This window comes from Sorex fumeus, unplaced genomic scaffold, assembly GCF_029834395.1.
Source record: "Sorex fumeus unplaced genomic scaffold, SorFum_2.1 ptg000007l, whole genome shotgun sequence".
Lineage (NCBI taxonomy): Eukaryota > Metazoa > Chordata > Mammalia > Eulipotyphla > Soricidae > Sorex > Sorex fumeus.
In genome coordinates, this window is record NW_026606064.1 from 40,502,696 (window position 1) to 40,529,981 (window position 27,286).

Sequence of the window (27,286 nt, forward strand, 5' to 3'; positions counted from 1 at the left end):
CGGATCACTCTTGGTAGTGGTAGGGAAGTTAAGCACTGCAGTGTTGGATCTCCAGCACTGCCAACATCGTGCAAGCCAAGCTTCTTTATCCCTATATTAATCTCTCTGGTCTTCGTTGCAAACTTTAAACAATTTAATGTATCTAATTAGTTTGGATCCTAAGTAGACACCATTGTGATGAAAATAATTACTGTGTTTTTTCCTACACCCAAAATATAGTATTCAATACATTACATAATTTAAATGTCTAAAATGTGTGAATCCAAAACTTACTAGATTATAAAGCAAAGTCTCGGAACTGGGCAAACAAAAGTGGGAACAGCCGTCAAACAATTTCTACAGGTGTTGAGTGAGAAAGCTGTCAGGGATTTGGTTCGGATAAGCAGGGAATCAAAAGGAAATAGCTCTAGTTAATCATAAAAACAAACACAACCCTTTTTTTTTTTTAAGTTCTGGAGCTACCTCTTTGCTGCTCAGCAATCACTCTTAGAGGGGCTCTGAGGACCACATGGAATGCCTGGGATCAAAGCCACTACAATATCGCTTCACTGTACTATTTCATCTATTCCTAAAGAATACAGCCCATCCATCACACATCCTGCGTGCGTCAGGTCTTAGAAAACCATCTAGTCTATTCCAGCCAACTAGCCCTCTGACCAAGGTGGGAGGGCACCGGGGGAATGCGAAACTCACCCGTGAGACTCCCTTGATAGTGCCCCAGAGTCTCCTCCAGGGCAGGGTTTTCCGGGGACTTTGCCATGTATAGACTCGGGACCCAGAACTGAGAGACACGTGGGAAGAGGTCCAGCGATATCCCCTCCCAGAACAAGAGGCCGCAGGGCCTCGGGGAAGAGCCACCCCCTTAGCCGCTAGAGAGCAGGAACCTCGGGCAGAACCAGCAGGGACTCTTCCTACCCACTCACCTCGCGGGGAACCTTGGGAGTTGTAGTGCGAAGTCTCCGGGACTCGTTTTGATCCCTGAGGGGACAGTCAAACTAAACTACGATTCCCAGAAAGCACCGCGCTCGGGCGCCTGCTGTGGTTTGCAGCCAGATTCAGTTGCCGAGAGACCGCTAGGAGACAAAGCGTTTTTCTAAAGCCCTGGCTTAGTCACATCCTGCTGTCTGGACCACTGAACTCACAAGAGATACTGTGATAGGGAATTGAGTCTTCTAAATCGGCTAGTCTGCAGTTATCGTCAGGGCTTGTTCAGGGCTCAAAAGACCGTTTCTGAATCCTTTTGCAGCGATATGTCAAAATAACCAACCAATTTGTTTATTTTTAAAATACAAAAAAAAAAAAAAGGAAACTAAATTTTCCGAACAGCATAGGCTGGAAGACGGGTGAAACTACAAATTCAAATGTCCAGCGGTCCGAACTTCCACTGCCCGCCGGGAACTGTAGTCCTCGTTGGTTGTGGCCCCAGCTACTGCCAGGAGTCTCTTCATTGTTCAAGCCGGTCTCTGGGCCACGCTTGCGCAGTAGACAACTGGGAAAGTGAGGGTGAGACCACCCCCATCCCCGCCCGCACCCCACCAACACTCACAACCTCTTTTCATTGTCTGCATCTGGCGCCTGCGCAGTAGCCGATCTCCCGGCCTGGGAGGGAGGAGGGGATAGGATCCGGCTTCTCGCCCTTCCAGCTGGCGCCTGCGCAATAGGCGGCTGTTCTTCGCCGTTACCGCTAAGTGTGGGGCGTGTGTGGAATAACGTTACAGCCTAGTGGAGATCTGAGGGGCCCGGACCCAGACCGTAGGAGCAAGACGACGACAGCGGCGAAGGCGATCGCGACGGGGCTTAGGGCAGGACAGTGTTCGGAGATTCTCGGGACCCAGCGCGCCCCGACTCTCCCCGTCAGTTCCCTCTTAGCGTTGAAGGGTAAGTGATGCGCTGAGCCTCTCGGGTTAGGCGCTGCCGCGAAGCTGCTTTTTCCACATCCTCCTCCGCGTCTTTGCAGCCGGGTCCTCTGGGCGCGGCCCGCAGTGGGGGTGCGGGGCCGGCGGCCAAAGGAGCGCTTCCCGGATGCTCAGCGCGCTGCCACCACCCCCCACCGCAGAAGACTCGGGGCTCGGCCTGGCGGCCCCTCCCTTCCCCCCCATTCCTGAAGCCTGGGTCCCTCTGGTCCTGTGACCTCCGGGTTTCAGGGCCGCTCTGCCGCCATCTCCGTCAGCGCCAAAAATGTTGGATCAATTGTCAGCTCTCGGGCTCTGCGCCTCCCTTGTAGCTTCCAACCCGCAGTTTGTGAAGGGTGCACAGGCCCGAGTGGCTGCGCGGCGCAGGGGAAGGAATTCCCCCCCCCTCCCCCCAGTCCCTCCACCCTTCCACCCCTCCATCGCCGCAGCTAACGGTGCTGAGCCTTTTCGTGTGGTTTTGGGGGACCGGGGCGACTTGGTGAAGGTCAGGCGAAAAGGCTTTGGGACGCCGTGGAAAGGGCAGGGAAGACGGTGTCACACACCCTGCCAGGGGACTCCACCCGCTCTGCTGGATCCGGCCGTGGAGTAAACCCGGGCGAGGGTTGGGGGGGTGTGGGGTGGCTTCCTGTCGGCTTCATTGTCCTAACGTGCAAATGTAGAGGCATGGCTCCCTCTTTCGTGCCAGGGAAAAATTAGCAGCTGCCTAACACAGGACCGGAAGGCGAGATATTTCATCCCAAGTCAGAGCTTCTCTGTTTTCTGGTATTTGATGGAGTTTGATTTATTGGGAGGACGTAAGCTTCTGGAAGATGCGGAGAGGACTTGATTCAAGAGCCCCTCCTGTAATCGGTGTGCCCTAGCGAGATGGTATTGAAGAATGTGCCAGGAGGGCCCTGACACTGAAGCTGTTCGGTGGTTAGGAAAATGAGGCAGCAGAATTATTTCTTATTGGGTGGGTAATGCATTAATATCTTTAAACAATGAGGATACGTTTACCTTTTTGTAAATTTTTAAGCTGTCCAAACAGAAAAATAGCCCTAGTAGATTTGTTTGAAATTTTTAATGCATATTTTTTTTGTCTAAATGAAAATTTAGAGTACGGTTAAGCATGATTGAAAACGTATCTTTTAAGATAATATTGCCCTTAAACATACAATGGCCACAAAGGTTTGACAGAGGGTGGGGATAAAGGGGCAGGTGGGGAAAATCATGTGCTAGGAGTGAGTTTTGTCATGAGTACAATATCTAGATCTTCACTCATTTTACCCCAGCTGGCTTTGCCTTGAAGATTTAGGAATTCAGCTCTATAAATATTTCGTTGCAAAGTATGAACCATTTTAAATTTCTCTGTCATTTCTCAAAGGCAAAATCAGGACTGTTTTAATTCTTCTTAACTTTGTAGAAGATGTCTAACTGTGTTGTAAAACTTAAGAGCAAGTGTGTCTTAACAGAGATAGAGAAAGACAGGAAAATTTGGAAAGCTATGAACTTCTCTAATCAAGCCAAATTGCCAGTGTAAGGCAGGAGCTAGTAAAACCAACTTCTGTTCAGTGTTTTTTTTCTCTAGCCACTGGAACTCTAAGGAAAATGTCTGCATAGAGCACAGTTGTGGCAGTAAAATTTATTGGCACTTAAACTAGTTTTCCTCTCTCTGATGAAAAATAGTAATTCTACTAAAATAGAACTTTAATTTTATAAAATAATTTACTGGCATAGGCAAGATGGCTTGTTGGGATTTTTCCCCTTACTACTTGTTAGTAACAATGTTTCTTATATTTGGTAGTATATTATAGTATGCTTAACTATAAATAAAATTGCTGGGGCTGGAGAGATAGACAACAGATAGAGCACTTGCCTTTCATGCGGCCAGCCTGAGTTAGATCCCGGAAGCCCCACGTGGTCCCCAGAGCTCTGACAGAAGTGATCCCCAATCTCAGCCAGGAAAAAGCCCTGAGCACCACTGGGTGTGGCCCAAATGATAAAATAAAATTACTAAATAACAGGAACCAAATTAATTTTACTTTGATTAATGAGTTTTTTTCAACTTAAACAGGAATTTACCTGTTGTTGTTGTCATTTTGGACCACACATATCTGGCAGTGCTCAGATCTTACTCCTGACTCTGTGCTCATGAATCATTCCTGGCAGTATTGAGAGGGTCATATGCAGTGCTGGGAATTACACATAAAGGCAAGTGCCCTACCTGCCATACCCTTTCTGGTTCAGGAATTTATCTTGAGAAAAAAAATACATGTTGAATTTTTTTTATCAACTTTGGGGAGACTAGGGACTATACCTTGTAGTGCTCAAGTGCTATTTCAGGATCTCAGCTTCCTGTTCAAGAGTCTATGAGAACCTGACCACTTGCATGCAAAGCATACTCTTTGAGCCATCTTCCTAACCCCTCTAAAAGAATTTTGTATGGAAATATATAATCATTTGGTTTCTGTCTTAGCCTTAAAATGAATTTTGCACTATACAATTATCATCACTGTTTATGAAAATTTTAAGATGTTTTTAAAAATCTGTGCATGGGGACAGATTGAGAATGCAGTGGGTAAGGCACTTTGTTTTCTTGTGCCAACCCAGGCCCAAGTACCTCATAAGGTCCCTCAAGTGCCACCAGGAGTGATTCCTGAATTTCAAGCTAGTGATCCCTGATATGCTAAGTGTGCCCTGCCTTCCCCCAAAATGCTTTGCCTAATGATTCGTTTGTCCAAGTTATCATTTAATCACATAAACAAAAAACTATCCTTGCATCTCATAGGAATTAGATATCACTCAACTAGCATTGAATATTATATATGTTTAAACTTGTAGGTGAACATGGTTTTTGTTTCTTTGGTTTGGGTTTTGAGGCCATGACTGGCAGTGTTCATGAACTACTCCCAGCTCAGTGATCCTGGATTGCTCCAGGCATTCCTCAGAGGGCCATGCAGTGCTTGGCCTCCTGCAGAAAAGCATGCAGTCAGTTGATTGTTAAGCTCTGTTTCCTGCCAAGAAAATCCAATAAAATCTTCTGGACAGTAATTTCTGCTCTTTCACTTTGGCTGTACTTTTTTTTCTTTCTTTTCTTTTCTTTTTTTTTTTTTTTAAAAAGGGGCAGTGTTGGCCATACTAGCTGTACTTAGGAGCTAGTCATAATAAGCATGACTTAAGCAAGGGATCATGCCCAAGACAGATCCTACGCCTCCCAGATGCAAATTGTGTGCTCCAGTCCTTTGGGCTATCTTCTTAACTCCAGTTTCTGCTGTTTTATTTTTATTATTATTTGATAGGACCTCATGGAGGTGTGGTGGGATTGGGGACTGAATTACAGTTAGCAGTTTACCAGTGCTCAGGATCTATTCCTGGTTCTGTGCCCAGGAGTGATTTCTGGCAGTGCTCAATGGACTATATATATATATACAGTGCCAGAGATTCAAACCAAGGATGCAACTGAAGCAGCCACATGCAAGGCTGGTATCTTACCTTTGCATTATCTGTCAAGACCCTATTTCTGCTATTATGCAAAGCCTGGCAAGCTACCCGTGACGTATTCGATATGCCAAACACAGTAACAAGTGTCACAATGGAGTCGTTACTGGGCCCGCTCGAGTAAATTGATGAACAACGGGAGGACAGTGACAGTGCTATATTAATTATTTTATTTGTATATTTTTTTATTTTATTTAATATATGCTGCTGGGAAGTAGAACCTAAGGAATCACAACAGCTTGATACTAAATCGCCAGTTAAATTATCTATATAGTTGCAAATTATTCTAAAAGTATAACAGAAGAGCAAATTGCATATTGTTTGAAAAACATCTTGGTGTATATCTAATATTGGCTGGAGCATGAAATACTGGTTTTTCTTTTGTAAGAAATTAATTTTTTCTTATAGAGAAACTTCAGATTGCTTTTATTTGATAAACTTGGAAATAACTGAACTTCTAAAATAAGCATAATCTTTAGTGAAATGTATTTTAACTTGTGTTTAAAAATATTTCCTGAGAAATGTGCTCAGCAATGAATTGGCCAATGTGCATAATACAAAAGAATAAGAAAACATTTCCTGGTGATAGAATTGATTAAATTGGATACATCGATTTAGTTTAAGTAATTTTCTAACAGTATATAGCAATTTCTTTTTGGCCAAATGGAGTGTTATAACTAATATGCACTAAAGGTGAATCAAACTTTGATGTCCAATAAAGGTAGGAATGAAACCAATAGGATTAAGGTAAAAGAAAAATTTTCAAGAATTATTTATATACAAATTGATATTTGAGTATATAAATAGAAAAAAAATCTCAAGTATATTGCTTAAATTTGGAAAATAAAATAGCCACAGAGAATAAGTAATTGAGTATATTAATAATATTGTACATAGTATTATCGTAACTGAGTACCATCATTGTTACTGTTTGGGCTATACCAGCACGTGACAGGGACGAATGGAGATGTTACTGGCACTTGATTGAGCAAATCCATTAATAATGGGATGACAGTGATACAGTGATACAATGATTACCATAACATGATATAATAACAATCATGTGTTGAGAACCTCCTAAGTGCTAGAGAATCAAAACCAGAGAAGAGCATGTATGTGTCTTTGTATGTGAGTGTGAGCCATACAATAGTTATTCTAAGTATTATTTTAATTATTTAAAGTTGTGACCATCTGAAGTACAATTAGAGAATCATTTTGCCTCTATGTCAGTACTTTTTTAAAGTAGAGCATATAATTGAAACTTTTTTTTTACTAAAAATGAAATTCTGCTAACATTTTTCAATTATTTAAATAGAATTTCTATGTTCCCTTATGATCCATAAAATTTTAGAATTGACAATAACTTTAGAATTATCCTTGGGATCTCATTGATTCCACATTCTGTGTGAATAAATGGAAATATCGACTCATTTGACTTTTTTAAAAAATTAAAAAAGCACTTTTTTAAGAAGTGGTAAAATTGAACTTACTTGTGTTTTAGTATATAAATACATCGTATTCATTGCATTTGCCTAAGAGTCAGATTTTTCTCAATGGATTTGGTTTCTTCTTAATCTTCTATTTTGAAATTAATGAATATTATAGTCCCTACAATTTTTTTTATTTTTTTTTATCTTACTCTGTCAGAGTCAGCCCTATTGGTTCTTTCTTTTCCTATTTATTTCTGCAATTACTGTCTGACACAGTGTACTGATATTATCCCTTACCTCAGTTCAATCCTTGCACTTGTGTTTATAAAATTGTGTTTACTATTCAATGGTAAAAATATATTTGGCAAAAAGAAGGAAAATGTGACTATCCCTTTGAAATGTAACCTTTTAATATAGCCATGGCTATATTCATAGTCATAACTAAAATTTAGATATTCTTTAATTGTGATTCTGTAACAACTATCTTCCTTTCCTTTTTGCATCTATGGAAGTAGGTTATCTTATGTCCTCATCTTGCTATTGACAAGCAACAAGGATTTATAAATACAATAAATGTTTCACAAATAAGATATGTATGTGTAGAGAGGGGATATGTGATATAAAGATAATGAAAACATTTGAATACTGTTTGTTTTTAATTTAGAAAAAATATTTTCTCTTCAAGTGCTAAAGGATCTGTATGTAGTCTACAGTGTAGTGAGAGATATACATATTATGTAATTATATGATGTAATTTTAACATAGGTACTATATAAAATAGAGTAAATGAATAAAGATAATATGGGTCTATTATTTTTTATCATCATTATTTTGCATTTGGGGGCCATACCTTAAACATTCTATGCTCAGTGATTATTTCTAGCAGTGCCCAGGGGTTGAACCTATATTTTACACATGCTTTGCTTGTGAACAGCCCTTTGAACTATCTCTTTGGCCCTATTTTTAATTTATTTAATTATTATTTATGTGTTTGGTTTCTAGACCACACACACCAGTCCTCAGGGATCATTCTTGGCAGTGCTCAGGTCAGCTACATATGAGGAAAGCATCTTTCTATTTCTCCAACCACAGTATTTATTTTAGGAGCTCCTATCTTAGAAAGTAGTTATGGAATATACCTCTTTCTGAGAAAGTACAGTCAATAAGTCCAGTAGGTATCTACAGATTGCAGTGATACAGAGGTGGGAAACAAAATAAGTGACTTCAAAGAACAAAGAGGCAGCATTGGCTAGAGACATTAACAAAAGGAAGGAAGAAAATGAACAGTTTGAGTTGGATATATGTATCATTGACTGTTTTTTTTTTATTGTTGTTTTTAAATGCCATGGAAGTTTATTAAGTCACTTGTGCATTCATTATAGGATTATGGAGGATTTTGAACAGGAGAATAGGTAGGATTATATATATTTTAAAGCATTGTACTGACTATTTTATGGAAAATAAATTGGCAGGGATCAAGAATAGGAAAAGAAAGATGAACTAAAAGATGGAGATAGTAAAAGTTACCAAGTTCAGGTGTTTGAAAAATCAAGACTTTTGTATATTTTTGAAATAAAGTTTATAAATTCAGTTGAGAAGAGATCTAATTTAAGATCTCATACTTTCCAGCAGTATCCAAAGCCATCAAAGAAGTAGTCAGTGAAGTATGTGTGGTGTCCTAAAAGTCAAGTAAAGAATAATTAGAGATAAGACTGCTTGGTCACCTCTACTACCTTTAGTCACATAAACACTTTTTAAGGTATCAGTTGATGTCCTTTTCTATGATAAATTACCTTTGAGAAAAGATTTATTAGATATTCTAGTTAATGGGATGTTTACATTTCTTTCACAAACTACTACATTTAGAGCGCTGGAAAAAGGTTTTTTTTTTAAATATTAAAGAAATATGATTTGCAGTTATTGATAGTTATTGATACAACATTTTGATGCCAATTTCACTACGTGTCAGCTTCCCTCCACAACTGTTCCCATGTTCCATCTTGCACCCACTAATTCACTACCAACTTCACAGGCACATTTCAAAGTTGTGCAGTTGTAGTTTAGATCTCATGTGTTAGTATTGTTGAATCTGTGCTTTGGATATATAACTATACCACTCTCCCACATCCCTGGTATAACCCAGGTCCCTGAAACCTTGTTCTCCTATTTTTTATTTCGCTTTCTCTTCTTCCTTCCCTCACCCCCAGCCCTTGATTTCTTTACTTCTCCTTCTCCTTCCTCTACTCTGATATCAGTCTCTTGGCTTTAGCATGTATTACTTTTACTCCGCCCCTCTCGGAGACCCCTGCAAGCTACCAAGAGTATCTCGCCTGCACGGCAGAACCTGGAAAGATACCTGTGATGTATTTGATATGCAAAACACAGTAACAACAAGTCTCACGATGGAGACGTTACTGGGCCTGCTCGAGCAAATCGATGAACAACGGGAGGACCATGACCGTGACTTTTGCTGTGCAAAGACTCTTTAATTTGATGCTGTCCCATTTGTTTATATATATTTTTTCTTTACCAGTGGTATCAAATTATTGAAGACACCTTTGAGGTTCAATTTTTGGAGTGTTTGCCTATAAACTTCTCCTCATGTACTCTATAAGTTTCTCATCATATCTCAAGATCTTTGATCCACTTTCAATTCACCTTTGTATAAGATGTAAGATAATGGATCCAGCTTTAATATTTTTTATACATGGTTTATCCAGTTTTCTCAGGACCATTTATTGAAGAGGCTATCTTGATCTTATTTCATGTTCTCAGCACCTTTGTAAAAATTTAACTGACCATAAATATGCGGTTTTGTCATTGAGTATTTGATTTTGACCCACTTATAAGAGAGCCTGTCTTAATTTTAGTATCATACAGTTTTCTCACTGTAGATTTTTGTACAGTTCCAAATTAGGTAATAGGAAATCTCCTAATTTCTTATTTTTAATATGACTTTGGCTATCTGGGATCTCTTCTTTTTTCATACAGTCTCTATTACTGACTTTTCTTTGTCCTTAAAGAGTGACATCTGAATTTGGACATAAGTTGCATTGAATCTAGATAGTAGTTTAGGGAGGCTTTTCATTTTAAAGGTATTCTTTTGTTTCATGAACATGGAATATTTTTCTTTTTCTTGAGTGATTTAAAGTTTTAAATAGATCTCCCACTTCTTTTGTTAGTTTGATTTCTAGATACTCGATGTATTGGGACAATATTTTAAATGGGATAGATACTTTGAACTCTTTCTTCTCTGATATACTACTTTTGTGTAGGAATACAACTGATTTTTGTGTATTGACTTTGTAGCCTGCCACTTTACTATATTTCTAAGTTTTTGTGGACTCTTTAGGATCTTCTATGTTTATGATGTTATCTGCAAATAATGATAGTTTGACCTCCTTTCTAGTTTAAATCACTTTGCTTTCCTTTTCTTCCTTCATTGCTGTTGTTAGGACCTCTAATACTATATATTGAACTAAAGTAGAGACAGCATCCATTCTTACCTTGAACCTTGATCTCAATACGAATGCTTTCAGTTTTTTACCATTAAAAATGATTTTGTGGGGCTGGAACGATAGTAAAGCAGGTAGGGCATTTGCCTTGCACGCAGCCGACCCGGGTTCGATTCCTAACATCCCATATGTTCCCCTGAGCACCTCCAGGGGTAGTTTCTGAGTGCAGAGCCAGAAGTAACCCCTGTGCAACGCCGGGTGTGACCTAAAAAGCAAAATAAATAAATAAAAACAAAAATGATTTTGTGTGTGGACTTGTTACAGATAGTCATTACTTTCTTGAGGAAAATTTCTTTCACCCTGATTTTGTTGAGGGTTTTTTTTTGCTTGTTTATTTTGTTTTGTTTTGTTTTTAAAAATCATGAATGGATGTTTGATCTTGTCAGATTTTTTTTTTGCTTAGTTGGTATAATCACTTGAGACAATGATTTTTATTTTAATTGACTTATCATCCTTGCGTTCCTCTGATGAATCCCACTGGATTATGGTAGATGATTCCTTTGATGTGCTATTGGATTTGGTTTGCTAAGATTTTGTAGAGGATTTTTGCGTCAATGTTCATTACGGAAATTGGTCTGAAATTTTCTGTTCTAGAAGTTTATCTGCTTTGGGTATTAGTGTCATGGTAGCTTCATAGAAGCTGTTTGGAAGGATTCCTGTTTCTTCGATATTTTAGAAGAATTTAAGAAGTATTGGGAGTAAGCCTTCTCTGAATATTTGATAGAACTCACTGGTAATGCTATCTGGACCAGGACTTTTCTTCTTGGGGAGACTCTTAATTACTGTTTAAATTTGTTTGCTTGTGATTGATCTTCTTAAGCATTCTACTTCCTTTTCATTCAGTTTTGGGAGATTATATTCTAAGACTTGAGTTTTTTCTTCTTTCTTAATGTAGACCTGCATAGCTATGAATTTTCCCTTTAGAGCAGCTTTTTCTTTATCCCATAGATTCTGATAGCATGTGCCTTCATTCTCATTTACGTTAAGAAATCTTTTATGTCTTTATTTCCTCTTTGATCCAACTGATTTTTTTTTGGCAGTGATTTGTTCAGTTCCCACATGTTGTGGTAATAAAATGACATAATGCTGAAAGAAGCTTTGAAATAATCAGGTTTACAAATTCTAAAATCAGCTATTCTAAAGAAGAGTTTTTAAATAACAACATTTAAAACAACAAAGGAATCCTGCCTACTTTATTACTCGTTCAGTAATGAGAATTTCTTCTTTTAGCTGATTTTTTTTCCATGCAAGATAAGTTTCACTGGATAAGGGTTTGTCAAATGTTTTATGGAATAGACAAGTACAGTTAAATGTTGGTTAGGGATCCAGAACTCCAGGAAACCATGAAAAAAACTGATTTGAGGAAACAAGAGAACAGGAAATGATCATACTCATTGTAAGAGTAAATTATAAAATAAATGTTTTGGTGAAAAGGAACATGCAATAGAGATAAGCTTGAAGCAGTCAAACCATAACTTAAGTATATTTAATTTTTCTTGAAAACCTTATAGAGAATTATCTCGTTGTTCATAAGTACATATTGCAAATTGAAAGCCATGTGTTTTTTTGTTTTAATATTTTTCATAAAACTAATTCTTCTACATTGCAAAAAAAATTAAAATGTTACAAATTCATAGTAACTCTTCTAATCCCACTAGTCAGTGACCCAACACTTAATCTTGTCTATTATGCTTTAATTAACATTTTATAATGAGATGATTTTATTATTATATTGCTGCCTGGAAATGAACCCAGAACATCATAAGTGGAAATCTTTTTAGTTCTACCACTGAAGAATATCCCCAACCTCTACATTAAACTTGTGTGTGTGTGTGTGTGTGTGTGTTTGCTTTGGTGCCACACCTGTTGTTCTCAGGAATACTATTCCCTGTGTATTACTTGCAGTAGAGAATTGAACCAGGCCTTTTGCATGCAAAGCCCTTTGAATTATCTCCCTAGTCCCTAGATTAAATTTTTTGACATTAAATTATACATACATTTATATATATATTTATATAAATATACACATTTTTTTCCTTCAAGGGGATTCTGTTATTGGACCACATGCCATTGTGCTTGGGACTTATTTCTAGCTGTGTTTCAGGGACCATTTTTGGAATTGTTTGAATGACCATATGTAGCATTGGGGTATAACTAGTCTTGGCTATCTGCAAGACATGCTTTAACCACTGTACTAACTCTCTGGCTTCTTAATTTTCATTTTGGTATAGGAGTTCATCTTATGGAACTTAAGTAAGTGTAATTTCAATACTAATGGCAATTTAATATTAAAATTGTGAACAACTCTCAGGTTAGATTATATATCTGTGTCTTTTTTATTTTTTTAAATATTAACTTGTACTTCCATGAACTTCCCACCTTAGTGCTGATTTTGCTAGGTCACCTCTTTTCTGATATTTCATTTCCATTCTCATTTGTTCCCAGGAATTCTTCCATTTCTTCTTTTTTTCTTTAATTTTCTCATTGACGCAATAGGTTTTTCAGTAAAATTATTCTTGGTTTTCAAATGCTAGAGTATTTCTCAACTTTCTTTCTTGACCTTTGGGCCATGTCTGGCAGTGCTCATCTCTGCTTGTTCCTAGCTCTGTGCTCAGAAATCACTCCTAGCAGGGATCAGTGGACCATATGGGGTGATGGGATCAAACCCAGATCAGCCACATGCAAGGCAAACACCCTACCCTCTGTACTATTTTTTCTGGCCTCTCAACTTTCTTTGTGCTAATTTCTATCTTCATAGTACTGCTGTTTGAAATGATACTTGATTCATCTTCAAGGTTTTTTGAAAGTTGTTTTGTGCCCCTAAAGATGGTTTTTCCTGAAGGATATTCTATGTGCATTTGAGAAGAAAATATCTATAAATTTGGGGTTATTAATGTCTGATAAGTTCAGCTTATCCAACATTTACAGCTGTTAGTTTCTTATTTTGTGTTTGATTTTTCCAGCAGCAAGAGGGGGGTGTCGTCTACTACTGGAGAATAATAGTCTATATTACTATTGAGTTGTGTTGCTATCTTGCTTTAGGCCTGTTAGCACTTGCTTTGCGTTATTCTTTTGGCGGAAAAAAAAAACAGTAGTACCTTTTCTCCTCTTTGCTGTTGTTTTTATTAAGACTAGGAGTCACACACATTTGCGGTTCTTGCTGTGGCTTGTCCAACACATGACAGTGGTGCTGTCACACTGTGTTGTGGTTTCTTGAGAGAATCATGCACTTTGTTGTGGCACTTGGCATATACCAAACAGCAGAGGCCATGAGATCACACTCTGATATCTTAATACAGCTTAGTAGTGCTGTGAGGGTCATACAAGTAATTTCATCACTTCACTGGCCACATGTTCCCATCCCCTCGCACCCATCCCCCCTACCCCATTTAAATTTTTTTTTCTCTTTATTGGTTTATATTCACAGCAAGCCTGGCAAGCAACCTATGTCATATTCCATATGCCAAACACAGTAACAAGTCTCACAATGGAGGCGTTACTGGGCCCGCTCGAGCAAATCAGTGAACAACGGGAGGACAGTGCTACAGTGGTTTATATTGGTTTATATATGTTAATGGGTGTTAATATGTTAATGGTTCTTTGATATGATCCCTTAATATCTAATGTCTGTGCCTATCTCCTACTGACTTTTTTTTTATTTTGAAGTCTATTTTGCCTGTTATAACAATCACCTTTCCTATACCTGCTTGTATCATTCATTATTTTCCAACCTTTCATTTTGAGCCTGTTATCATTAAAATCCAAATGTGTCTACTAGAGTAAGCTGCAGAAGATTATGTTTTGTATCCTGACCTATCAGATCACTCTCTTGCTTTTGACTGGTGAGTTATACCAGTGACTAAAAAAGTGATTGATATAATAAAACAATTCATTTCCCCATATGATTTTTTTTTTGCTTTTTTTTATGGTGGGGGAGGTGGCCATATCTGGTAATACTCAGTTCTAACACTTTGAGAGACCAGGTGTGTAGAGTTTCCGGGATTGAACCAGAATCGCAACCTGCAAGGCAAGCATGCTCCCTGCTAAACCATCTCTCTTACCCTTATGTTTATGCTTTGTATTTGATATCTGGTGTAAAGTGATCAGTTTCTATTTACCTTTTTTTTCTTGATTGCTATGAAGTTCTAAAGTTCTTATGCTGACATACCACTTTGAATTAGAAACAACTCACTCTCAAATTCATTCTAGCAGACTCCCATTTCTTTTTCCTATCCTTTTTTTTTATATTTTATGTACCAATACTTCTGAGTTGGGTTTTATTTTCTTTATAGAATATAATTTAATATTTTCTTAGAACTTGTTGAGTTTCAAGAGTTATTTTAGTAGTTGTCTTTGTAAAAATTTTCTCTCTCCTTTGAAACTGATTGTTAATCCAGCTGGGTAAAAAATTCTTAGCTGGAGGTCATTTTTATTCAGCACTATGGATATTGGATATGTCATACCATTTTTGTGCTGGAGCAATAGCACAGCGGTAGGGCGTTTGCCTTGCACGCAGCCAACATGGCCGACCCGAGTTCGATTCCTCCGTCCCTCTCGGAGAGCCCGGAAAGCTGCCGAGAGTATCTCGCCCGCATGGCAGAGCCTGGCAAGCTACCCGTGATGTATTGGAAATACCAAACACAGTAACAACAAAGTCCCCAATGGAGACAATACTGGGCCCGCTCGAGCAAATCAATGAACAATGGGAGGACAGTGACAGTGACAGTGACTGTAAATTCTTGAGTTGATTTATCTGCTTCAGTCTTAAGAGAGTTTCCTTATAAGTGAGTCTTTGCTTTTCTTTTGTTGCTTTAGTGTTTTTCTTTGTCTTTTGACATTTTAATTACAATGTGTTGTCATGTTTAATTGGGAACTTATCTAGTATGTGAAAGTCACAGAGGTGACAAGGACACGTAGGTCTTCCTCTGATATTACAAATGTTTTCCAAGGCTTGTGGCAACACTTTGAGTGAACTTGGGCTGCAGCCATGTGCTGAAAATTATGGGTAACCAGATGTACTTGCACACCGCATTTATCAAGCTGGGGTGATTATAAGGAATACAGAGTCACAATTGCACACTGGCAGGTCTATGTCATGTTCAAACTGAATTGTGGTGTGATCTGAGGTACTAGACTTTGAGTTTACAGGGATACTTGTGCACCAGTTTTTAGGACATTGAAATAGAACAAGATTTTGCTTGTGTCTTACCCAAGATGTTTTGTACCTGATACATACTGCTTGGGGGTTGATCTGGTCTTCAAAAATCATAAATGCTCTGAGGAACCTATGTACCAATTGTGCAAGTCTGGGTGGTATTCAGGGATTCAAGATCACCTGTGTCTGACAACTTCTAAGCTACCTTCTCCTGGGCATGGCTTGGTAACCTGAGATGATTGGACTTAAAAAAGAATGAGATTTCCATCACAGAGCATGCCCTCCAGTGTACACAGGTAAAAATTTTAAAGTTCTGAATTCCAAAGTGATTTTGAATATACAAAAGCAAAATTTTTTCAGTATAGTTTGTTCATATGAGCACAGAATTCTCACTGTGGTAAGAAGCTGTACCCCCAAAACACAGCTTTAGATTGATACCCCCTGCATTGGGGATGGTATTTAAGATAATTAAAATTTCCAACTCAAATTAACTGTACTGTATTGTTGAATTTTTGAGTATATTTCCTTTTCCAGAAGTGTTCTGAACCCAGAGCCTTGTGCATATAATACCATCACCCTAAAACTGTTCTATTTGTTTATTTTTCAAGTTCTTTTTTGATTTTTAAAAATATTTTATTATACTTTCCAGTGCAGTAAAGTTTTTTCACTTTTTTTTCCAGTCTATTTTTGCTTCTAGCAGATGTGTGTAGCATTTTCTATCTTGATCATCACTCTCCTAACTAATAATAGTGCTTTGGTATTTTAATACTTTGAAGAAAACTATTAATTCGGTTTATAGTACTCTATAAAATGTTCTTACCTACAGCTTGAAATTTACATACTTTCTATAGTTAAAAAAGTTAAGGGAGAGAAGTTTCTTGGAACAGTTCTAAACACAGTAAATGATTAGTAAATTCTCCCATTGAAATAAAAGTTCATAGAAAAACATGCCTGTTCCGTTTGTTTTTGTAAGTAATAAAGGACACTCTTACTTTATTTGTTCCAAAGTCTTCAGTTGAAATACAACCCCTATTCTTATTTCATTGCCTTAGATACAGTGGCATCAAACTGTAGAGATTTTAGTGTAAATAGTAGTTTCTGTTAGGAATTTAGTTTAAGGAAAATGTGAAATACAAGTATGTACTTGGTTTATACGTAAATATATGTATGTATTTATATATGAACAAATTTAGTCACTTAAATTGTGTGTGCGCACACACACACACATATATGCTGTGATAAGATACAAAAACTTGGCATTAATAACAAATTTATTAATAATAACCCAAACTTGATGCAGCCAAAATTGCAAGATGAAAAAAAAAGGTTGGTTAGAAGGAGTGAATAGTCAGAGAACAGGCAATGAAAATCCTCTATGAAACCATATGGTGGATATCTGCCATTACACATTTGTCCAACTACATGGACAGTATAATACGAGTGAACTCTAATATAAGCTATGACTTCAGATAGTAAATAATTTTGTTGCTTAGCAGATAAACAATTATAAAAATTCTATCACTTGACTTGCAATTGCTGGTAATTGGGGAGTCTATGAATGTTTGGGACTTGAATATATCAGAAAATCTCTTTTTGTTCTTTATTTTCCTGTGAAACTTAATGCCTAAAATTGTCTTAAATTTTTTAAATGTATGTTATTACAATCCTCATGACTGTTGTTGTAGTAGCTTGGTTTATTAAATTTACTTTAATGCAGAGATCAAACCCACGGTGGATCAGATGTATCACACGTGTGAGATATCTGCACATCCTTGGGTTCAGTTAAGTTTGGAACTTTTTCTGGGGAGGTTTGGGGCACATTCAGCGGTGTTCAGGTGCTAATTCCAGGTCTGTACTCAGTGGTCATTCCTGGTGGTGTTCAGGGGTACTATGGGATCAAAATTGGGTCTTCTACATGCAAAACATTCACTCAGCCCTTCCATTGGTCCCTCCAAACCCTCCACTTCATTTTATGTAAGCTTTACTGCTAGTTCATATGGCAATTAGGAAGTGGCATTTATTGCCCCTCCACTTTATTTTTCAAGTTTTCATTAATTTTGTTGTGAAAACTATTTATTCTTCCTCCTGTTTATTCCTTCTAGAAGCCTGGATCCTGGGGATTCAATGGAAATTCTGTCTGTCTTTTAATACCTGTAACAGCAGGTGTTGTGTGGGGAGTCAGGGAGTAAGAAGTTCATTTTCTATAAAGCCCTCTGAGACATAAAGATTCTGGAAAAAGAAATAAAAGGAGGGAAGGAGGAAGAATGGGTATGAGGGAGGAAAGGTTCTCCTCCATCTCCCTGCAATAGGTAGTTAAATAACTGTGGAGATATTTTCCATGGTTATTTGTTTCTACTGAATCATTAATTTTGTAATATTAGAAGTATGTAACCTGAAATTTGCATATATTAGAATAAAAATGAAACAGCAAAATTTCAGAAAGTAGGTATTATTGGGAATTCACATATTAGTGTATTTAATATTCTGGACTAAATGTGCAGAAAAAATAAAGGAAAAATCATTACCTGCTGAAAATTGGAATAATAATAATATGTAATACTTAATATTATATTTTGGATAACTATTCTACTTTGGAAGTTTTATGTTTTATTTCCAAGTCATATGTATTATATTTGTATTTCATATATATTTTATTATACCGAATCATGAATCACGAATCACGACCATCCTGTTATTCATTGATTGCCTCGAGCAGGCCCCAGTAATGTCTCCTTCGTCCTAGCCCTGAGATTTTTTTAAAAGGTGCCATATTCAAGGCTCTTTCAGGGTTAGGAGAATGAGATCCATCATTGTTACTGGTATTTGGCATATTGGGTACACCACGGGGAGTTTGCCAGACTCTGCCGTGTGGGCAGGTTACATTTGGTAGCCTGCCAGGTTGTCCAAAGTAGGAATGAGATAAGATGTTGTGCGGCCGCAAATGCGGCCGAGCGCTTCCAGGAGCTGGGTTTTATCGTCTCTAAGTCTTGGCCGTTGATGGGATTACAGAGTGCCAGGGGGCCAGTTGGTGGGTGTGACCCCTGCCTACTGGAATTTGGAGGATCTGGGTGGAGGATGCTCAGCCCTGATCCGAGCAGGCTTTGAGATCTCAGCCCCAGGACCCGCATGTCTCTGTTCTTCTGCCAGTTCCTTCTTGCACATGGAGAGTGGTCTCAGCATGATGGTGGCTGGTTCTGGAGGTATTTGGCTGCCGGAGCCCTGGTCGGGGTGGGGAGGGAAACTCAACCCGCTCCCCTCCAAGGGGCCCCTGCGAGGACAGCCAGGTGCGGGGGCAGGAGACTCTGCGCTGTTCTCTTCCGGGAGCTGAGTTTTATAGTCTCTGAGTCTTGTCCGTTGATGGGATTACACGGTGCCAGGGGGCCAGTTGGTGGGTGTGACCCCTGCCTACTGGAATTTGGAGGATCTGGGTGGAGGATGCTCAGCCCCGATCCGAGCAGGCTTTGAGATCTCAGCCCCGGGATCCACATGCCTCTGTTCCTCTGCCGGTACCTTCTTGCGCATAGAGAGTGGTCTCAGCATGGTTGTGACTGGTTCTGGAGGTCTTTGGCTGCCGGAGCCCTGGTTGGGGCGGGGAGGAAAACTCAACCTGCTCCCCTCCAAGGGGCCCCGGCGAGGACAGCAAGGCGGGGGGGCCGGAGACTCTGCTGTTCTCTTCCGGGAGCTGGGTTTTACAGTCTCTGAGTCTTGGCCGTTGATGGCATTACACCTATATTATTATACCTAGAAATAAAAATAGATTCTTAGGCTTAGAAAAACTATCGTCTTTTTTAATTTTGACATTTATCGTATCACGATCATAAGAACATTTACCTAAATATATTTGTTCTGAAGGAGACAAAACTTCAAGAAAGTAAATGTAGATTTAGCAAGTAAAACTTATTTAGGAAATAAAGCAAGTAAAGTTTTACAAGTAATTTCAGCTTCTTCCCCAATGTCCAGGCAGGTCTCCTTTTTTTTCTGAGTAAATCATGCATTGTGCCCCAAAATGCCCAGTCCAGTGCATAATGTCTTAAGTCCAATCTCTTGCCATCTACTTGCATCCAGAGTAATGTCTTTTCCTGTGCTCTTCTCCATCCAGTGTGCACTTTCCTATTCTGAAATCTTCAACTAATACCCTATTATCTGTGTACCCTTGCTGGGGATTGTTGTCACTGGGGGGGGGGGGGGTATCTAATCTATATACCCCAATATTTTCCTGTCCATGTAACTTTCCTTAGCTTCCAGCATGGGCAGATTTGCATGGAGTAGTCCCTAATGCCCTGCTGTTTGTCTGGCCATAGGTTAAGAGGTAAAAGGGTTACTTGGCTGGGGACTTCCTTTTATCTCTGCTATCTCCCATCTATCCCATTATCTGTTTTGACCAGATACAATTTCCACTATTGAGATTTAAGGTGACCGATTAGATGGGAGAGGTCACCTTGTGTCCCACTGTTCCACTCCACTGTATTAGATTATCCAGTTTTATAAAAATAAAAAAAAAGGTAAAGGCCCTCCCGTTGATCGTCGATTTGCTCGAGTGGGCCCAGTAATGTCTCCATTGGAGACTTTGTTGTTACTGTGTCTGGCATATCCAATACATCACAGGGAGCTTGCCAGGCTCTGCCGTGCGGGCGAGATACTCTCGGTAGCTTGCCGGGCTCTCCGAGAGGGGCGGAGGAATCAAACTGGTCAGCCATGTTGGCCGCTTGTAAGGCGAACGCCCTACCTGCTGTGCTATCACTCCAGCCCTATTCTTTGTTAAAATTAACTGAGGCCTTCCTTTACTTGCAAATTATATTTTTGTAACATGGAAGCTTTCCATTTGATTATTTAAGTAAATGTGTTACCATCATAAGAAGAATAAACTGGAAGCTAGAGCCATTTTGGTGGCAAAGAGATTCTGAGAATGCGCTTGGTTCCTAAACAAAAACTTCACTAAGAAGCAGACCTTAACACAGAATCTCTTGTATATTACTTTACAGAGGAAGTAAATAGAAACAACCCAGCAACTAGCTGAAGCTCCAGGAAGTTCTTTTAGGAGGAAGATTGCAATAGGAATCAACAGAGAAAACAAGTAGTAAACTTCCAAGGAATGATAATGGCAGAGTAGAAAGTAATAATGCATTAAATGTTGCCCCAGAAAGCCAAGTGCTGCAGAATTTGTATTGCTTTTTAAAGATGCTTTTAAAATGCTTCTTGTAAGACTGGTTTCTTTAAGCTGTTGCTTGTCCCTGAAGCTTTATATCCTTTCTCAAATATGAATGATAATCTAGTTTAGATAGAGTATTCTTACTGAGGTGTGTTCATTGAATTTTTGTACTATATTCTTCCATTTTTTTTCTGGTTTATAGAGCTTATTTGGTAGATCTGCTGTGAATCTTGCAGACTTTCCTTTGAGAGTACGTTCATTTTTTTCTTTTGCAACTTTCAGTTTTGTCTTTGGATTTTGTCATTTTTAATATAATGTGTCTTGGAATTTACCTAATTGAATCCATTTTCTTTTGGACCCATCAAGCCTTTTAGATCTGACTGCCTGTCTTTTTCATTTCTGAGCAATTGTTATTGATTTCTTCAACATTTTTATTCATCAAATTTCCCATCAGGAACTATGATGATTCTTATATTATTCCTCTCAAATTCATCCCACCACTCTCTGGTATGCTGTTCATTTCTTTTCAGACTATTTTCCACCTTCTGTGTTTTCTACTGGTTGCCTTCATCTCATCTTGAAGTTCCTCAAATGCTGTTAATCTGCTGCACAAGTCATGCTTGGAGCTATTTAAGTCCTCTTTGTTAATCATTTTCATTCATAGAATTTGGTGGGCTTCTGTGCATCTTCTCCATTGGATTTGCTGTGCTCCTGCTATACTGAGGATGAATCTTTGTAGTTAGACCCTTGGAACTCTGAGAAATTGGACTGAGAATTGCTCTTTTCCTTTTCTGCCAGTCTTCAACCGGTGATAGGTTGTGTGATTGTGAGAAGTGTGAAATTTACTGAGGAGCTGTCATGTGGTCACTGTGCTTCAGGAGGTCTTGAGTTGGGCCTGTTGAAATCCCAGAGGTAAGGCCTGGAGGCCCATAGTAAAATCTTAAATATCAGGAACCTTTCCTTATAGCAGATCTGTCAAATGAAAGCATACAAGCCAGAAGGAAATGATATGAAATAGCCAACATGTTTAATGAAAGAGACAACCACAAGTAGGTTCAAGTAGGTTGTCATCCAAATTCAAGATGGAACACAAAGCTTTACAAACAATAGTAGCTCATGCCACCTGTGAGTTCACGAAATAATGTGGGGGTGGGCTGCTGCATGGAAGCATGCTTTTGGTGGTGCTGAGCCTCTTCCTTTCCTCCCCAGGCCTCCCTAGCAAAAGACAGAGAGACATGGGACCACAACTTGATGGTGAAAATGGCCCATTTAATGCAGAGCTTCTAACATACTTAGAGAATATCTGAAGGGGGGTTGAGGTAAGGACAGGTGTGACTGATCATTTACATAGGTAAGACATCTGGACATTTACATAGATCTTTTACATGGATAAAACACAGAAAGTTCTCTTTTGGGGAGGAGAAACTCTTATCTCCCAGGGACATCTACATTGCTTTTATCTTTCCCTCTAGTTGTATAAGTTATCAATACTTGGCAGTTGTTTGGATAAACACAGTAAGAGATAAAGATCCCAACACTTAGTTTTCTGGGCTCTGAGAGCATGCAAGCCTTTTAGCACTTAGTTCTCTGGGCTCTGAGAGCAAGCCAGTCTTTTACTGTAAATCCCAGACTAAGTCCTCAGGCCAGTTCAGCTTGTCCTTCCCCATGGGAGTCCTATCTCTTAAATCCTAACAGCTTGCATTAAGACCATGCACTTATGCTTTCTAGACTGTCCCATTTCAATGCCTGGGTAGCTTTGCCACTTGCCCTGGATCCATCCCAGTCCCAAGGCAGTACCTCCCTTTTTGGGTATTAGGAATATAGCAACTGAAGCCTGAGTCAAGTAATTGTGACCAGGTAGTTACTTTGTGTTTAACCAAAGAACATTGCTCTATAGTAAAATATGAAAAGACTATAGAGAAAATAGAAAAGCAGGTACAAATGCGCAGCACTTCAAATACAAAGCAGTACAAATGCAAAGTTCAGAATTACCAGGAAGTTTTGACTTATAAGTAATCAACTCTGACTTGGGGAACTGTGACAATGAGAAGTAAAATACAAAGGAGAAGTTAAAGATAAACTTTAACTGAATAGGTATGCTAGCAGGAACACAATAAGCTTCTCTGGGAGGAGGAAAAGGGGCAGTTCACTGATGAACCCTAAAACCATTACGGTTGTATCCAACACCACCAATCTAATTATAAGAAACACTGGTTTCTATATTAACTGCCAAGAATCCTACCATATGATTGTATAATTCTAAGAACATACAAATGTGAGAGAATAACAAGGTCTTACTTAAAGAGGTGGGGGATTAAAATCATGAAGTAATGAGGGGCTTATAGACTCAATATCAGAAATAAATTGCATGGTAATCTCAAAGGTGGAGGAATTGAACTCGGGTCGGCCATGTGGGCCTCGTGCAAGGCAAATGCCCTACCGGCTGTGCTATAGCTCCATCCTGCATACATTATTATTATTTTTTATTATCATTATTAATTATCCCACACCGCCAGTCTGCCTTCTTGGCAAACATATAATAAATTGTTTATTATTGTTTTCTCCTCTATACTTAAAGGATAGCAAATGGAATTATCAAAAAATTTAATTTGTAATGATTAATTGCTATATAATTTAAGCTATTCAATTAAAATACAAAACATTTAATACAACATAATTCTCTTTCTCTTTTTTTTTCTTACTCTCTTTTACATAATCTTTCAACAGGAGACTTTCAGCAGTGTTATCCTATATCAAAAGAATGTACATTACTGTAAAAGAATATTATGAGTCAATACCTCTTATGAACATAGATGCAAAATCCTTAACAAAATCTTAGGACACTAAATTCGATGATAATTGAAAGAATCATACATCATGATCAGGTAAAATTTTTCCTAAGATACAAGAATAGTTAAGTAAAAACAGTTTAATTAATGTGATGCCACATATCAATAGAAGGAAAGGTAAGAATTATAAGGTCTTATCAGTACAGGCAGTGAAAACATTCAGCAATATTCTAAATTATCAAAACTTCACAATATGAGAGTAGGAACATAAGGAGTAGCTTGTCCTATAATTGCACAAATCTAATATGATTGCTAATTTGACACTCAGCTAAATAATAAAAATCTGAAAACCTTTCCAGGATAATGCTCAAGTTTTGGATACGCATGATTACTCAAAGTATCGGATGGGGGACTGGAGCAATAGTACAGGGAGTAGGGTGTTTGCCTTGCTCACAGCCACTTGGATGGAATCCCTGACATCCCATATGATCACCCAGGCACCGCTAACACTGATCCTGATTGCAAAACCAGGAGTAACCCCTGGGTATTACCAGATGCCCACCCCCCAAAAAAGCTAAACTCAAAACCATATTTGATGGGAGTCCTTGTCATAGTTATTAGACTTTAAAAAGAGATTAAAGAAATTTACATTAGAAGAGAAGTCAAATTATACTTTCCTGGCAGGGCAGATACCATGATCACGTAGGTGGTCTTCCCACTGCCAGGATTATTCATTGCATTCCAGGTGTGCTGACCCCTGTGATTTCCCCAAATGTTGGACACTTGATTGAATATTTTGTGGTGGTGGACCCAGGTCTGAGTTTGCACTTTCAGTCAAATTTCAGTCAAAGTCAAATTAATACTATTTGCAGATGGTATATATAAAAACATCCTACACTGTGTTTTTAGAAAGCAGCATCTGCACTGTAGACCCAGGGTGACTGTTCCCAGGAGGTGACAGAGTGAGATTCAAATGCATGGACTCTTTTAATACCCTGCCCTCAGGTCAGAATGGCGAAGGGCAAGGCTTTCCCAGTGCTCCTGTATAGCCCATAAGGTGCATTTCCAATGGGGCTCTACTTAAATACCACAAAAGGAAGGGAATATCCTAAAGGGGAAAGAAGAGATAGTCACCCAAAGACTGCCATAGGCACTATGGGAAAACAGTGGAGAATCCAAGCACAAGGAGTGGAGAAAGATAGGAGCCTTCAAGCCGCAACAGGGACTACATGCATAAAAATTCTCTCTGATAAAGAATTCAGAGACGAAATGGTGAAGATGTTCAATGAGCTCATAGAAACTGGAAAGGACATCCAGGATAATATAGGAAGATATGAGAGCAACAGTGAAACAGACAGCCAATAAAAGACAGGAGGAAATGAGGACAAAAATAAGAAAAATACAAAAGTGTGATTAATAAAAACTTTGGTAGATCAAATGAAAAACTCAGTGGGTTCCCTCAACAGTACAATGACAACACCCAAAGACAGAATCAGTGAGTTTGAAGATGAGTGGCAAAAAACATCCAGGTAACAACAGAAGATAGAAAAAGACCTCAAAATAGCTCAAGAGAGGGTAAGAGAAATATGGGATGAATTCAAGAGGAATCAGCATAAGAATCATTGGAACCCCAGAGGGATAGTGAGGCAACCCCAGTGAGGTTGGAACAGTTAAAGACATCATTGCCGAAAAGTTCCCAGAGTTGGAGAATGCAGACATCCAGATCCAAGAAGATTGGAGGGTACCAGGTAAAAGAGATCCCAATAAAAATACCCCAAGATATATCCTAATCAGAACATCAAGTATCATAGAAATATAATACTGAAAGCAGCAAGATCAAAGAAGGAAGTTACCTGCAAAGAAGCATCCCTTAGATTTACAGCAGAAATATATTAAACTCTCAAGGCCGGAGGTCAGTGGTGGGATATAGTTTAAAAACTTAAAGAAATGAAGGCCTCACCAAGAATACGTTACCCAACTAGATTCTCATTCAAATTTGAAAAAAATTATACAAAACTTCATGAATCAACAACAGCCCAGGAACTTTATACATTCAAAACCAACTTTAAAAGGACTGAAGCGGCTACTATAAGACAAGGCAAACCTCACAACCACAACAAATTTGTACAGAAAGGTGGGACAAAACCACATAACAATAATCTGTCAGTGTCAATGGACTAAGTGCACCAATTAAGAGACACAGGGTGGCAAAATGAATTTAAAAATGTCTAATATCCTGCTGCCTACAAGAAACACATTTGTAGTCTGAGCAAGCACAGATTCAAAATCAAAGGCTAGAAAACAATTCTTCAAGCAAACAGCTCCTTCAATAAAACCTGGGTGGCAATACTAGTATCTAACAACACAGATTTCAGCTGAAAAAAGTAACAGCAAAAGCCATATCTTAATAATCAAGAAATATGTATATCAGGAAGATATTGTACTCCTAAACATATATGTGCCCAGTGTGGGGCCAGCAAAATACTTAAAACAACTACTAACAGACTTCAAGGAGGACATTGACAGCAACACAATAGTAGTTGGAGACTTTAATACTGCCTTGCCATCTCTTGATCAATGAGACTAAAACTCAGAAAGGAAATACTGGCTTTGAAGGATGAAATGGAAGATAGAGGGCTAGTAGATATATACAGGGCTTTTCATCCCCCACAAAGCCAAATACACATTCATCTCCAGTACACATGGGACAGTCTCTTAAACCACAAGTTGAGCCACAAAACATAATTCAAAATCAAGAAGATAGCAATGGTATTGACTATCTTTTCAGATCGTAATGCACTTGCAATAGAAGTCAATCACACACAAGCAGAGAATCAAATCACAGACCTAGAAATTAAAAAGCTCACTACTTAACGACCAGTGGGTTAGAGAGGAAATTAAAGACAAAATCAATGGCTACCTGAACTTGTGGTATACACAAAAGCGATGTTAAGAGGAAAGTTATAGCTCTGCAACCGTTCATCAAAAAAGGCAGAAAGGGCCCACATAAATAATTTGACTTGACAGCTTAAGATATTAGAAAAAGACCAAGAAAAGGAGTCTAGATCAAGCTCTAGGAAGTAAATAAAACTTAGAGCAGAAATAAATGAGCTAGATTCCTATAAAAATAATCCAAAAGATCAATGAAACTAGGAGGTGGTTCTTTGAGGTTCATAAGCCACTGGGAAGAGTCACAAAGAAAGAGAGTGCACCTTACTGAACTAAATCAGAAATGAAAGGGGGTACATCACAAAAGAAACTACAGAAATTCAAAAGATCATAGAGATTACATTGAGAATTTCTGTGCAATGAAACAATGAACCTAGAAGAAATGGATAAATTTCTGGATTCCTCTAACCTCCCAAGACTAAAGCAGGAAGATCTGGAATACCTGAACAGACTTATCACTATTGAGGAAACTGAAATGGTAATCAAAACAAAGCCTTGGCCCAGATGAATTCACAGGTGAATTTTTCCAATTCTTTAGAGGACCCACTGCCAATCTTCTTCAGACTTTTCCAGGAAATTAAAGAAACAGAAACACTCCTAAACAGCTTCTATGAGGCACATATCACCCTGATACAAAAAAAAAAAGAGAGGAAAAAAAAGAAATGAACAATACAGTACCAAAAATAAAAAAATTAAAAAAAGAATCGCATGTGATATTCCTGATGAACAAAGTTGCAAAGATCCTCAACAAAATATTACCAAACAGAATCCAGTGAGTCCTCAAAAAGATCATATGCCATGATCAAGTAGGATTCATCAACATTTTTACTTACGTCACTTATCATGAAGCCTTCACATTTTAAATAGACCTTATACACATAGATTTTTCTTTCCATAAGATGAGAAAGT

General features: G+C 38.5%; 1 protein-coding gene across 8 annotated transcripts in view; it reads left to right on the forward strand.

Moving 5' to 3' along the window:
- The first annotated feature begins 1,596 nt into the window (after positions 1-1,596).
- Positions 1,597-27,286, forward strand: part of CEP170 (centrosomal protein 170) — a 136,265-nt gene continuing 110,575 nt past the window's right edge. For 4 of the 8 annotated variants that reach the window (XM_056131465.1, XM_056131472.1, XM_056131484.1 and 1 more), the window contains exon 1: positions 1,598-1,878. The gene's annotated coding sequence lies outside the window, so the exon portion shown is untranslated. Of the gene's footprint in view, positions 1,879-27,286 lie in introns of all 8 variants that reach the window. The other 4 variants (XM_056131491.1, XM_056131481.1, XM_056131507.1 and 1 more) reach the window with 2 other exon arrangements.